This window comes from Meleagris gallopavo, chromosome 5, assembly GCF_000146605.3.
Source record: "Meleagris gallopavo isolate NT-WF06-2002-E0010 breed Aviagen turkey brand Nicholas breeding stock chromosome 5, Turkey_5.1, whole genome shotgun sequence".
NCBI lineage: Eukaryota > Metazoa > Chordata > Aves > Galliformes > Phasianidae > Meleagris > Meleagris gallopavo.
This window is the reverse complement of record NC_015015.2, coordinates 48,579,651-48,593,530: the sequence shown is the minus strand read 5'-3', so window position 1 is coordinate 48,593,530 and position 13,880 is coordinate 48,579,651. Positions and strand designations below refer to the sequence as shown.

General features: G+C 39.3%; 1 protein-coding gene across 1 annotated transcript in view; it reads right to left on the bottom strand.

Annotated features, from left to right (window-relative positions):
* PPP2R5C (protein phosphatase 2 regulatory subunit B'gamma) overlaps nucleotides 1-12,850 on the bottom strand; it is a 73,834-nt gene extending 60,984 nt beyond the window's left edge. The window contains exon 1 of the mRNA XM_010711921.3: nucleotides 12,805-12,850. The gene's annotated coding sequence lies outside the window, so the exon portion shown is untranslated. The remainder of the gene's footprint in view (nucleotides 1-12,804) is intronic.
* Nucleotides 12,851-13,880: the final 1,030 nt, after the last annotated feature.

Sequence of the window (13,880 nt, the reverse complement as noted above, 5' to 3'; positions counted from 1 at the left end):
AAAAAGTAGGAAAAGCAGGTTTAAAGTAGGCAACAGTTGTCTGTTTTTAAACATGAATAACTTCACAAGGTACTTTACAAGAATGATAATACATCTAGAAATAATCTACAACAGGAATGTAACAATAGCTAAGTGAGAAACCTTACTGCAGGTACTGCAGTTTGATGGGTTTTGGTTTTGCTGTTGAAAAAAAAAACCAACAACAGGATCTTTAATGTAGAAGCTTTTCAAATTTGCAAGCTATTTTACATTGCAGCTGAACTACTGAAAAGACACCTGAGCACTTCTCTCTTACAGGAAGAGAACACAGCCTCCTTTTCAATAAATGGCTATATGATAAGAAATAGGAAAAAAATTGGGCAGGAATGGGATTCAGGATGGAAATCAGGTCATAATGCTGCTATTACAGCATTTCAATGGATTTAAATATAAGAGATGTGAAAGCTGTGTTTCAATCACCGAACACTTTTATAGGGATGTATCTAAAACAACAGAAATCTCGTATTCTGAAGAGGATTTCCAGAATAGCTTATTCATTAGCAATTTCCATATGGTCTGAGTGAACACATTCAGTGCACATAGAAATGTTGCCATACATCACCATTCAGAGAGTCTAAAGGTAGATAAATTGAAGACAGTCATTTTATGCAAACCTTTATCGAGAAGCAAATACTCTTTAACCAGCAGAGAAATGTCTGCATTTCAACAATGCAGTACTGTATGCAGCAGAACTGTTCATGTGTTGAAATTGACTGAAAGCAACCTTTAGTTCTCATTAAACAGGATCCCTGTTCTGCAAATTTACTATTAGAAGAGCAAAAAATACAGAACAAATAAGGGAAAAGAGACAGTACATTGATAACCACAAATTATCAAAAATATATTCTAGACTTCCAGTAAAAATGGTGCAAGTTTCTAAGTTAAAGGCATTTACATACAAATGACACCCATTTCCTTGCATTATATATATTTTTACTATTTCTCTAAAACACTAAATGCTGAAAAATCTTTTTTGCTGAAACACAAATGATCCGCAAGGTAAATTCTACCTCTTAACTCAAATTTTAAAAAGTGTTCTAAATTATCAAGTGACAAAGCAGATGGAAAAGTAGCACTAAAAATTAGGAAGCAATGATTTGCCACGCATTATGCGATTAAAGCTAATTATAATTTCCACCTATTATAAGCAATATTACTACACAAGATTCTACACTTTCAATGTTATGCTTGATCTTAATGTTGTTTTTCTGAACAGGCTATCTTCCATTACCACCTGTTCTTTGTTCATTACTTAAAACAGGAAAAGTCACTTTCCTGCTTCCTCTACTCCCAAACAAATTCTCAACTGTGAATTAACAAGTACTCACTTGTACCAGCACACACACACACACACACGCACTATGGTAAATTAAGGTAACTCACTGATCAGGAAACCATGTATTCTGAATTGCAGATAAATTCTAAAATTAGCCAAATGTGGTTATTTAAAAAGATGGACAACATTTCTAAATGGAGGTGTCGAAAGAAAGCATTTTTTGTTCCTATGGCAACTTCCAATCTTGCAGTGATGGTTCCACAGAATTCCAGTCCTGAATCACCAGTCCTTCTTTCCACCATCAGCCCCAACTATCCCTGAATTTCAGCTGTGCTCCAACTGTTCAACCATCACACACCAGAGAGCTGCCAGAGCAGCTTACAGCTCTTGGTTATGTGAAGGCTATACTATGCAGCAACGACTGACAACTTCTCCAAGTGGCACTACAATATACTAAATACTATACTCACCTCCAAAACTGGCACATGACCAGCCTTTGCATAGAAGGGCATCTGAAGAAATTATGTCAATTTAGGCAGCACATTTCAGCAATCTCAGCCATCCCACCTTTTATTTTCTGCATTAGAAAGCTGCAAGCCTAATGAGAACAACTCAGACTACTTCACTTTTTAAAAAGATACAGTGCTCCTTAGTTCTGAATGAAGACCCAGGCTCAGCTTCCTCCCCCAGTAACCAAACTATTTCAGAAAACCACAATTCCTGAGGAAAGCTGACAGACATTTGGCTACGAAGAACAATTTAATTATTTGATAGTAGAACAGTCAATTTACAGATACACTTTTATCAATTCTTTCAGTAATTAGAGTGCGAAATACCTGTTCTTACCCTTGCTTTGATAAACTGCTCCCTCTACCCAAATATTTATAGTCACATTCAACTCAAAGTGGTTGATAAACCCAAAAATGTGTACAAATTACTCTGAAATACCGTCATATTGAGAAGAGTTTATGTAGATCATAATTTAAAAACAACCTCCAGATTTTCTGATCATTTTAGCTTTTAAAGCTGGAGCTTCTCTTATTTTGATGAATATTAAGACTATCATGACAAGTGTAATTCTGACCTCTAACTCCTGCTTTTAGAAATTGAGAAAACAGAGCTTATGCTCCTCAGGTCCCATGAATAGGCTTGACATGAATTCAAAAAAGAAAGTAGTTACTTGCCAGTAACAAGAGCTCAAGATGGATAGTCCTTGCATCCCTCCTTCCCTTGTGTCACAAAACAGCTAAGGTCAGCAGGGCCCCTGGGGTCCACCTGCTCCAGCTCCTGCTCAAGCAGGGACACCCAGAGCAGGGTGCACAGGACACATCCAGGCTGTTCTTGAAGATCTCCAAGAGATTCCACAGCCTCTCCGGCAGCCTGTGCCAGAACTTCATTATCCACACAGCACAGAAGTGCTGCTTGATGGTCAGATGGATCCTCCTGTGGTTCAGTTGGTGCACACTCCTCTTACCTTGGCACCAGGCACCACAGAAAAGAGTCTGGGCCTGTCCTCTTTGCATCACCCTCATCCACGTTTTAAAATACATTTATGAGACCCCACCTCCCCAGCCTTCTCCAGACTGAGCAATCCCAGCACTCTCAGCCTCCCCTCACAGGAGAAGTGTTCCAGTCTTTGCAAACATATCAAACAACTGTCAGGCAGACGTCCTCACGTATGAAGAATGAAGTACATTACTGTTTTAACAACGCTGCTTTGAACATGGTTTGATCCTTCTGAGCACCTGACACAGGTGCATATTGACCAAAGCAAAACACTACAACCGTGATCAGATGAAAAGAACCAAGTGGACAAAGCACATCTCCAGTTACAGCCAGTTTTTAAATTAACTGATCATCACCCAGCAGCCCACGTGGTAACTTCAGACAGTCACCTAAGAGAAGAGAGCTGGAGAGAACCGGGAGCAGGAACAAGGGTGCACCTGTGTCCCATGTCAACAAGTCTCTCCAGAAGACTCAAGACATATTCCCTCACTGACAGTCCCTCACACCGCCAATACTCAAGCTTTTTTACCAAATAAGCAACCAGAAAAATTTGGTCTGACCTCACTTTTCAAAGAACAGTCACTAATAATCAAATTAGACCAGATCATACAAAGCCTCATGGCTCCACAAAACCCAAAAGGTTTCCAAGCCAAACTCAGAAGAAAGCAGCAAGCTTTCATACTTAGTTGTAAGATAAAGTGGTCAGAGAAGGGGAAGAATTTGAAGATGATGATGGATGCATCTGCCAATCAAGATTTAAACAACTGAATGACTTAAATATTAGTGACAAAAAGAGACCACCTCCTAAGCACAGAGCAAGAGATATTCTGTCTCCCTGCCTGAAGATAACACAGAACTAGGCAACATCCTGTATGGTGTTCCTTGATACATACCTGGTTAGCACTAGCCTGCAAATGTATCCCCTCTATTGAGTAACATAATTGAATTCAAGTTTAAATAGTCATATGACCCAACCCAGCATAAAACAGCAAGCTCCATACCAGGAAGAATCTTTATGAGAAGCCTAGAATGCAAGGTTTACCTACTGAAACTTCTGTATCAGTTATCAAATGATTAAAACTTCCTGTGAAATGCAGGTACTTAAGGTAAAAAGCAGAACACTCTTGATAAAAATCAAGATCCTGAACCTGAGATAGAAGGAAAATGCTTCTATAATGCAGATTTAATCCTTTTCTTCTTTTTTCATTTTGGTACAATAAGTAGCCCCATGCACTTACCCTTCATTAGGATAAGCAGAGGCGTGATCTACAGCATCCAGAAGAACCCATTTCTTGCCAAACAAGCCTCAAAAAGGGCTTTAAAAGCTCTCTGGATTACAGATGAAATAAACTTACACTGAATCTGAAATACAGTTTACTGAAACTAAACAAGGAACTGCAAAAAAACATGAAAGACATTTACAACTTCATTTTCAAAAATCTGTGAGCATCCAATTTGCAATTAAAATAATCAGGCTAAGAGATAGATGCCAAATAGATGATCAGTGTAATTAAGCTGAGTCTAAGCTTAATTTAGTCTCGAGATGAGAACTAAAATCAAAGATCAAGAAGTCAAAATAGGTGGAGAATAGCTGAAATCTAAATACCATTCAGATTTTCCTCTCTGAATAACTTCAAAGCAGCATGAAAATCTCTAAACATTCCAAGCATCTCAAACTGCCTCAGAGCTCTCTCCTTTGCAAGTCTTCATTTACTACTCTACATTGAAGCTGGAAACAAGGTCAGGCCACATCTGACACACGGCCCAGCAGCAAGCAACTCAATAATTATACCCAAAACATACCTGCAAGAGTCAGGCCAGTGGCATAGGATTAGCAGCTGGCATTGAGGAAGAAGTATCAAAATTTCCCCAGAAATTTGACTGCAGTCAAAATTCCAGATGTTCTACCATCCTATAGTCACATCTCCCAGGTCTCCTAGATCAAGCAATTTCTGTGTATCAATTCACCAGTCTTAATAAAAACACTGAACTGATACATTGAAACTGAGAATGCATGAGGTTTTTTTTTTTTCTAAACAGTAACTGCTTGGCAATAGCAACAGTTCTCACTCTAAACTCCACACAGAACAACTGAGCTCCTTCCTCCCAGTGTAGGATTCCTCCAGCAGGATACACTGCTGCTCACTGCTGTCGCACCTTCAGATATACAGTCATCAGTATGCTATTTTGAAGCTAAAGCATATGGGTAAATAACTGCAGTGAACAATTGTTCTACGTAATACTCTCACTATCATTAGTGTGTGTAATGTGTGCTGTCCTCATTCCTTCAGGCTAGCTTCTACAAATCCTCAGGGTACTCCGTTATTCTCCATTGAGGAAACAAAGCATTGGTTCCCTGCCTACTTTTGACTAAACCTGCATTTTTTTTTTAGAGCCTTTTAATTAAGTGGTAGTCTTCTCTTGGGCATCAGTACATATTCTGAGACTGGAGTGAATGACAGTCCACGACCACAATTATGCATTTCCATGTGGCACATCCTGAAACACTTCATGATTACCTTGAGATTTTTCTCAAGTTGAAGATCAAAATGCTTTCCAACAGGACGTTAGAAGAAACTTGTTGTCATAGTAATAAAGGTAGCGCTCAGAGCTATTAAGACAGTCTGCAATAATTAAAATTCATGCCCACAGCTGGCAAGGCATTTGATATGGAGCAACTAGGTATGACCTTAGACTTCATTATCTCCAATCTGCAGAGACTCGCTGCAAACCATATGAATCTCAACATATGTTCTTAATCACCTAGACAAATAAAAAGGGACATTGCTCCTTCAACAAAGCAGTTAAAGAAAAGCAAGGAAACAACACACTTCAGGGCACCATTTTCAATAGCGAACAGTTCTGAAGTTTTGATTTAATTGAAGATTTATACCAGTGTCATTATTGTTCACTAGTTTCATCAGCTCAAGAACATTTGGACAGGCAACTTCAGAGGAGCCTCTAAAGACTGTGCTTTTGGTGCTGGCAGCTTTGGTTGGTCTCTAACAGACTGCGTTTCGATTTCTACTGTTTTTCCTTAAAAGGATTATTACCAGAATAATGCCTGGACTGCCCTGCTAAAACAATCCTTGCACCTGTCCTTCCAGCAAGTATGCTCATTACTCCTAAAAAAATCTCTCAGTAGTCAGGGGGTACAGGATCACAGAATTGTAGGGGTTGGAAGGGACCTCTAGAGATCATCGAGACCAACCCCCCTGCCAAAGCAGGTTCCCTACACCAGGTCGCACAGGTAGGCGTCCAGGCGAGACTTGAATATCTCCAGAGAAGGAGACTCCACAACCTCCCTGGGCAGCCTGTTCCAGTGCTCCGTTACCCTCACCGTGAAGAAGTTCTTACGCACATTCGTGCGAAACTTCCTATGCTGCAGCTTATGTCCGTTTCCCCTCGTCCTGTCTCCACGTACCACTGAAAAGAGACTGGCCTCACCGCTATGGCCGCCACACCTCAGATATTTATAAACCTGGATCAGGTCCCCTCTCAGTCTTCTTTTCTCAAGGCTAAACAGACCCAGTTCACTTAGCCTTTCTTCACAGGGGAGATGCTCCAGGCCCTTCACCATCTCTGTGGCCCTCCGCTGGACTCTTTCCAAGAGATCCCTGTCTTTTTGTACTGGGGAGCCCAGAACTGGACACAGTGCAATGATTGTATCAGCTTGTTTTTATTTGCTAAGATGGCAAGAGCTGCACCATAAAGCTTTGAGGATCCACGGTATCATATTGATAAAGATTACTATTCAACTGGGTAGTGACAAAGTTTATACATTTCAGCATAGCAATAAGCATTCACTGAGTTACACTGAGGTGCCCACTTAGGAACTGTGATTCTGCATGTATACACTGCTGCATTACTGCTAGCTGCTCTTGATGAATAACCCTGGAGTGTCACTAGTGCTTCATCACACCTAACATGAAGTTTGTTGACTGGCCTCTGTGACTGGGAAGTTCCCCACAAACAGTGAGTCTTCACACTCAGTGCACTGCAGCAGGTTTTTACACACAAATCATTTTAAAGGAATGATCCACAACTTTGCTGAAACTCTCTTGCCTTTCTTGCACACATTTATTTTTCAAAACAAAGTCTTGCTTGTATTCCCTGTTAGATGCTTACATACAGCTCAAATTTGATCTTCTAAGGACTTGTATCATCCTAGTTTTGTTGCAATACGCTTGCCTTGCAACACATCAAACCAATGCTGACAATTGCAAAAGGTGTCTTAGCTCACTGAACTGCAACCTTCAGATTCTTGCATTCTAACTTGACATCCATAGCTAAGTATCAGTAACAGGCATTTGTTTCTGTTTCCTCCTTCTAAACCTGATTTTTTAACTAACTTACTCAAACTGCCTTTGTTTTTGGTCAGTGATCAGACCTGCAGTCTGAGGTTGCAGAGGAACTCAACTTTGGCAATAGCAATGGGATGCCCATCAGCTCAGACTAGGCTCGCTCATGCTGGCTTGTCTCTGCTGAAACACCACCAGCGAGCACTTGGTGCTCTGCAAGCATAAGCAGCGAGGAAATATTTGTTTCTTAATGCATTTTCTATAATGAAACTTCAAAGAAACAAATGGCCCAGAAAAGTCAATCTTGTTATCTGCAACCATCAGATAATTTGATTAAAAACAGATAAGGCCCTAAGTATTATTTCAGAACATCTATAAAAAAATATAGAGATGAAGAATCTGAATAAATGAAGGCCTGGTTTAAATTACATTAATTCTCAATTTCAAATCTTAATTTCTCTTTCAGTGACTTTCGACTTAAAAAAAAAACAACCCTAAAGAAACAACATACTTTTGTTTGTTTTCCTTCAAACCTGAGGGCTCTCTCCCCACAAACATATTCACACTACACACACACACACACACACACACAAAAACCACACAAATCCATCTGCGTTAAAACCCAAACCTCTGTAGTCTGCAGTAAATTCTAAGTAAAGCTGCTGATGAGCTAAAGCTACTGTATACACACATATATAATGCTTTCCCAGTGGTGTCTGTAATCTTGTGTTCTTGAATCTGTTTATAAATAATTTCTCAGCCCACAAACTCATACTGAAACTTCACTAAGATATCAATACATTTGGAAATAGGAACTGAGAAAAGTTTTTAAAAAATTGCAAGGCTGCTTTAACAGCAACAGAGAGTGCATCTTCCCAGGTTTTGTTTTAACATTAGGACACTTCTTCATGTCACCTCTGCTAAGATATCTACACCACATAACTAACGTCACTTCTACTTCTCCCCTTTTCTACATATTATTTTTAGGGAAATGAGTAAACTAACTGAAAAGTGATTGCTAAGAGATGGTGGTAGGGCAGAGGCACGGATCAGTACTTAACAAGGCAACTTTGTTTTTTTTTTTGTTTTTTTTCCAATTTCAAATTGGTTTCTACAGTGGTTATCACCTAACATTTACAACACACGCTGTCAATAAATCAAGCTATTTCTTGCATGGAAAGGGAACTGGCCAATAGTTTATATTTTATTACATTTTGTATGAAAAAAATAGAAAAAAGAGTACAAAGAAACCAAGCAGGACAGCACATCAAAACAATGATACAATACTACACACACATGCATTACTCAAACTACATTAGCTTTCTGTTTGCCAGCAGACAAACTTGAAGACAGAATTATGATTTATGTTCCTCATTTTTCAAAGTCACCAAGCCAATATTCTGTTAACCAAAAGTAGCTTTTCCCTGTTACAAACTATGAGTATCCAGATAAAGAAATGAATAAAACCATGAGTTCAGAAGGTTTCATGCCTTCTCAAGCGAGTACATTAGATCAAGAAGCTCTCACTCTGTCACCTGTTACTGTGCTGTACGAAGGGTCACCAGCTTATTCCTGAACCTTCCATCTCCCAGGTGAAACCCCAGCCACCTGTCGGCCCAGACCATTCCAGTGCAATCAGTTCAATTTCAACACCAAGCAGAGAGCAAAACTATGATCCAGACAGCGATCCATCTGCAGGTTGAATGTACTCCAGCTCAGGCACGTTAAGTATTAGAATCACTCCTGGTGCTTGCGATTTTGCAGCTACAGCCAACACCAATGTCAACCAACCTGTGTTCCCTGTAGCAGTAGATAGCATCAGTAAGAAGTGCAAGTTTTAGCACATACATTCCCACAGGCCAAATACAGAAATAAGAGTCTATGTGGTTCAGATCTTAACTTTCTTTCCTGTGGTTTTACCTGAGAACTATTAATACAGTATTGTAAGAAACACTTGAGTTTTTTGAAATTAAAAAAAAGTTAGGTTTTTGCTACACAGAGGCAATGATAACATCTCCTGACAATCACTTACTACTCCTTCTAGAGAAACTCATACTGAAAGTAACAAGAGGCCAACCTGAAAGATTTGTAACAACCCAGCTACAGGCTGACACAGAACCAGAACTACCATGATAGTAAAACAACAGAGAGAAGACCTGTTTCTTTGCACTCACATGCAGCTGACCCTACATTACTGCTGTTAAAACTCACAAGACGACCTCCACACAAATGTATGGAACAGAGCTCTGTAATAAAGCTTATTACAGAAAGCTGTAGGAAAGAAATATCTGTAAAGGCCAGTTTCCTCACAGGGAATACATCACAAGTTACTCAGTGCTGGGATAATCACTACCCACACCTGGACATTTCTCTTCATTGTGTGTTCTGACTATAGCCTTTGGTCATTAGTAAACAAATCCCAGACTATTTCACCAAAATAAGCTTCCATCCCTTCAGAGTGCAACCACGCATAACAGGTTGTCTTTATTCCCAACCTGAAGACACAAATACTCTGGACTAGTTACTGAAGTATAAAGTTATTCCTAGCGGAATAGATTCAACAGTTCTGGCAATGATTTACCCTAATTCATATTTACTAAAAGGCAAAAAGATAAAGTCAGACACAATCATATTAGCTTTTCTCTCAAATGTTCAAAAAGTGAACAATATGTAAGACTGGGAACTGGACTAACTGCTTTTGGTTACAAACACACACGGTACCCCCTCCACCCCTACATGTACTGTACAGTTCTGGTAGCTCCAGTATTACAGAACAGAAGGACAATCTAAAATATGGAAGTCCTCCCACCTAGGTGAGTTTAAACAGGCCTTGGAAAAAAAATGACAAATTTTGATAATATTAAAAAAAGTCAGTTAAATCACTAATAATATGAAAACAATTTTATACAACGTCCAGTTAGGCAATGTTCTAAGCCACATTAAAGGCTTAAAGAAAGGATGAAAAATTACACATTTAATCTATAATCTATAACTGAAACTATTTTCTGGTATAGCAGCTACTAACTACACAGAATACCAAGCAACGTGGATCTCTGGTCTTATTTAGCATGACTTTTTGTATTACAGCAAGTAACCAAGGCACAGGTAATAGGAGAAGAAATCAACTTTTGTTTTTTTCTCCTTAAGTCTGTTTGGGGGGAACACTGGAAACAAATAAATGGGCAAGATGGATCTTGTTTTCAAATACAATGACAATGGAATCCTTTGATACGTAAATAAAAAAGTATTTATTTCAGTAGGTCACTTGCACACTGCAGCTACTGTAGAGCTTCTATACATACTTGAGTCTTTTTGTAAAATTCAGCAGAAGTACACAAGTACCAGCTTAAGTTCTTTACGTCCCCCTTCAGCAACTGGATGCCTACCAGTAAAGCCTGGTGTGATTTCAAATCACTTCTCAGAATTGCTGGGTAGCTCCACTCAACCAAAATCTCATCACCCTGACCACAAGACAGAATAAGCACTCATTTATTCCTATAGACTATTGAGACTCATTTATATCTTCATCTACAGAAGTCCAAGGCATAATGAATTTAGCTAAGTGTTAGAAATTTAGTTAAGTGTTTATAAATAAAGTATTTGTGGGACGCTGCTACTTGTGCTGTCCCCTGTTCTTCATACAGCAGACAGTTTCTAGTCTTTACTATCTGCCATTTGCATTAAATTCATACCCATTAAATACAATTTTGCTGAAAAATAAGACATGAACCTGTATATTTCTAAACCTAGAGTCCAGAACAGTATCTTTAAAGAGCCATGTTAAAACACTGGTACAAGGAAACACTAGGACAACCTCTGTTACAGAAAAAATCCTAAAAAAGCCCATACCAATAGTATATTCCACAGCATTGCTATATTTGCTGTTCTTCACTATGCTAAGGAATAGTTTCCCTTCTGCACATCTAAGCGTGAGCTAACATATACTTTGGTTACAGCCAGCCACATTAGAATGCAAACTTCATATTACTACTTGTGTGCAATTATTCTATTAATTAAGTTAATGAGTGAGGCACTGAGGTGCTCAAAACTGTCTGGAGGCTAACCAATGCCCACTGGGAATGACAATCACAGTATATGCACCAGTCACAATCTCAGCAGTATATGGGTCCCTTTCCCACTCCGCCCCCACTCACAAGATAACAAAGCATCATCACAGACTTAAGCAAACTGTTCTTTCACATTGGGAAGGCCAGCTGAAACAGAAAAATGCATGAACATATTGTCCTGTTGAGCTTAATCTCTTTCTTTTTTAATATTCAAAATATGGAAAAGTTTTATCTGCAAATACAGAAGGAAAGAAATCTAGACAGGCATTTTCAGTTAACATTGAAATCACACTACCAGCTCCTGTGGCAGCTTTACATGCTGTCCTTGAAGGACCAAGAAAATCAGTTCTGGTCTCAGCAGCATATCATTCAGAAACACGAGAAAATGAGTTATCAACCAATATATAGCAAAGGTACCAGTAATCACAATTCTTACAATTGCACAGGAACCAAGATTAAAGTCAAGTAATACTCTTCTTTTTAATGCCATAGCAATATACCATAACTACAGAACACATCATGTTCATTTGCACTGTTATGAACATTTACATCCTGCTACTGTCCTGATCTCATTCCAAGTGTTTTCTCTCCTAGTAGCCAAGAAATCAGCTCCTTCCACAGAAATTTAACTGAACTTGCAAAAAAAAAATTAAGTCTACAAGTTTTAATGGTTGTATCATCTGATGTCAGTAGCATATATCTTTCTGCACAATAAATGAAAACTCATTTGCAACAGAAGGAACAGACTTCTGCAAGACAAACACTTCCCTCTCCTCCTGTCGTTGTCCCCCCCCCATACACCAGTAATCACGTGGGGGATGGAAAAAGTGGTAAAGCTGGATGAGCATCAGGACATGCAGTCTAGAGGATGAAATATACATAAACTTCTCAGCACAGCATTTTACACTCAGGCTGGTATTAACACTGTAAAGTAAATAAACACTGGATTTTCAAATGAAGGAAATCTAATAACTCTGGGCTTTCAGATTAATGTGAGAGAATGGGAGCGTGTCATGAGTTAACTGAGTCCTTTCAAATAACTGCACCTTGCTGGTGGACAAAACAAGCAGCAATACAGAAAGAAAAAAATACTGTAACAACAACTGAAAAGTCAATTAAAAAAAAGCAATACTCCAATGTATACCTATACACAGAAATTAGATACAAAAACAATCTGGCAGCCTTTGATGAAGCATAAGGTCTCCTGATAAGATACTGACAACTGGCATAGTGATATCAAGAGTTTTTGAGAAAAGAGCTCCAGAAATCACAGAGAATGATAAAAACCACAATGAGCTGCTAGAAGACAAGTCCCAAACCTCACAACAAGACTAAAAACAAGACAGATGTACTCCTCACAACCAAAGAGGAAACAGATGAATGGTTAAGACCATAGAAGCACACAGTCTCTCAGTCTGTGACATAAAATTAACTTCCTCAAAAGCATCTTCTCTTAAAGCACTTTTTAATCAAAGACCAGCTCAGTAGTTCCAGAACCACTTTTCTCACAGTCACCCATCACAACAAAACTATAACCATCTAGAAAAATTCCAAATGTTTTTCAGAAGTATTCAGAAATTTGCCTGGAAAGACTACATGCTTTAGTAATACTTACTTCATGTTCTTGGTTTTCTTGTCCATCTTTGCCACTTTTTCCACTTTTGCCCGATTTTGCAGGTTCCTGAAAAAAATTTCAATCTCAGTTATGTTAGCTAGATTTTAAAGTTGAGATATTCTTTTTTTATTCAACTAGGAGTATTAAAATTGATGGGACCAGCAATTATATTGTTTTACTGGAAAACCTTAATACTAAACTATCATTCTCTACAGAGTTGCTTTTTCTCCACCTTCAGGAATGTTTTAGAGTTATATTTATGTCTCAAAATTCACCAATGAGGTAATCAGATATAGGCTTTTATTATTTAGCTTATAATGGACAAAGAATGCAATAGATTAGAATCATATTTAAGAATTTCACCTTGCTGTCTTTGGGCTTTAGCCTCAGGAGTATTTACACTTAGTTCCGCCTTGAAAAAGAAATTCTTGGAATATACATTTTATACTTCATTACAGTATCTGTTCTAGATGGTCTATGCATGTAGTTTTAAAGCAGGCCCACTGCTCAGATTCTCCACTCCCTGCGCTGTACCTGCAGCTTTAATCCATCCACAGCCTCTTTGTGAGAGTTGCTTTTCTAAGAAAAGCAAAGTTTGAACGCATTCAGTACAACCAGTGGCAAGGATATCGGGGGAAAAAAGTTAAAACCCAAAAGCAACGTGAGTCACAACACGCATCTAACTTTAAAACATTACTGAATATTCTCCCCTCGTTCCCACGACGGCTAATCACCTATCACAGAGTGCAACCCAATTAGCTTCACGTTGGATTTACAACTTTTCTGATACTTCCACTTGCAGGAGCCCCTTCCGCGGCTGACAAAACAACCGCTCCCGGTCACCGGGGCGAAGCTACATCCACTTCAGCCCATTCTCAGGGAGAGGGGACGGGAAGGCCCCGCTGAGCTCTCATAGCGATTCCCCCAGGCACAAATTCAGCCTGCAGCCGGCCCGGGACGGCCCCTCCCCCCGCACACCCGGAGCCGCCTCTCCCCGCTCACTCTTCCGCCAGCTCCGCTCAGCGCACGCTTCCATCCCCTCCCTCCTCACTCCCCCGCACGCCAAACCCACGGCC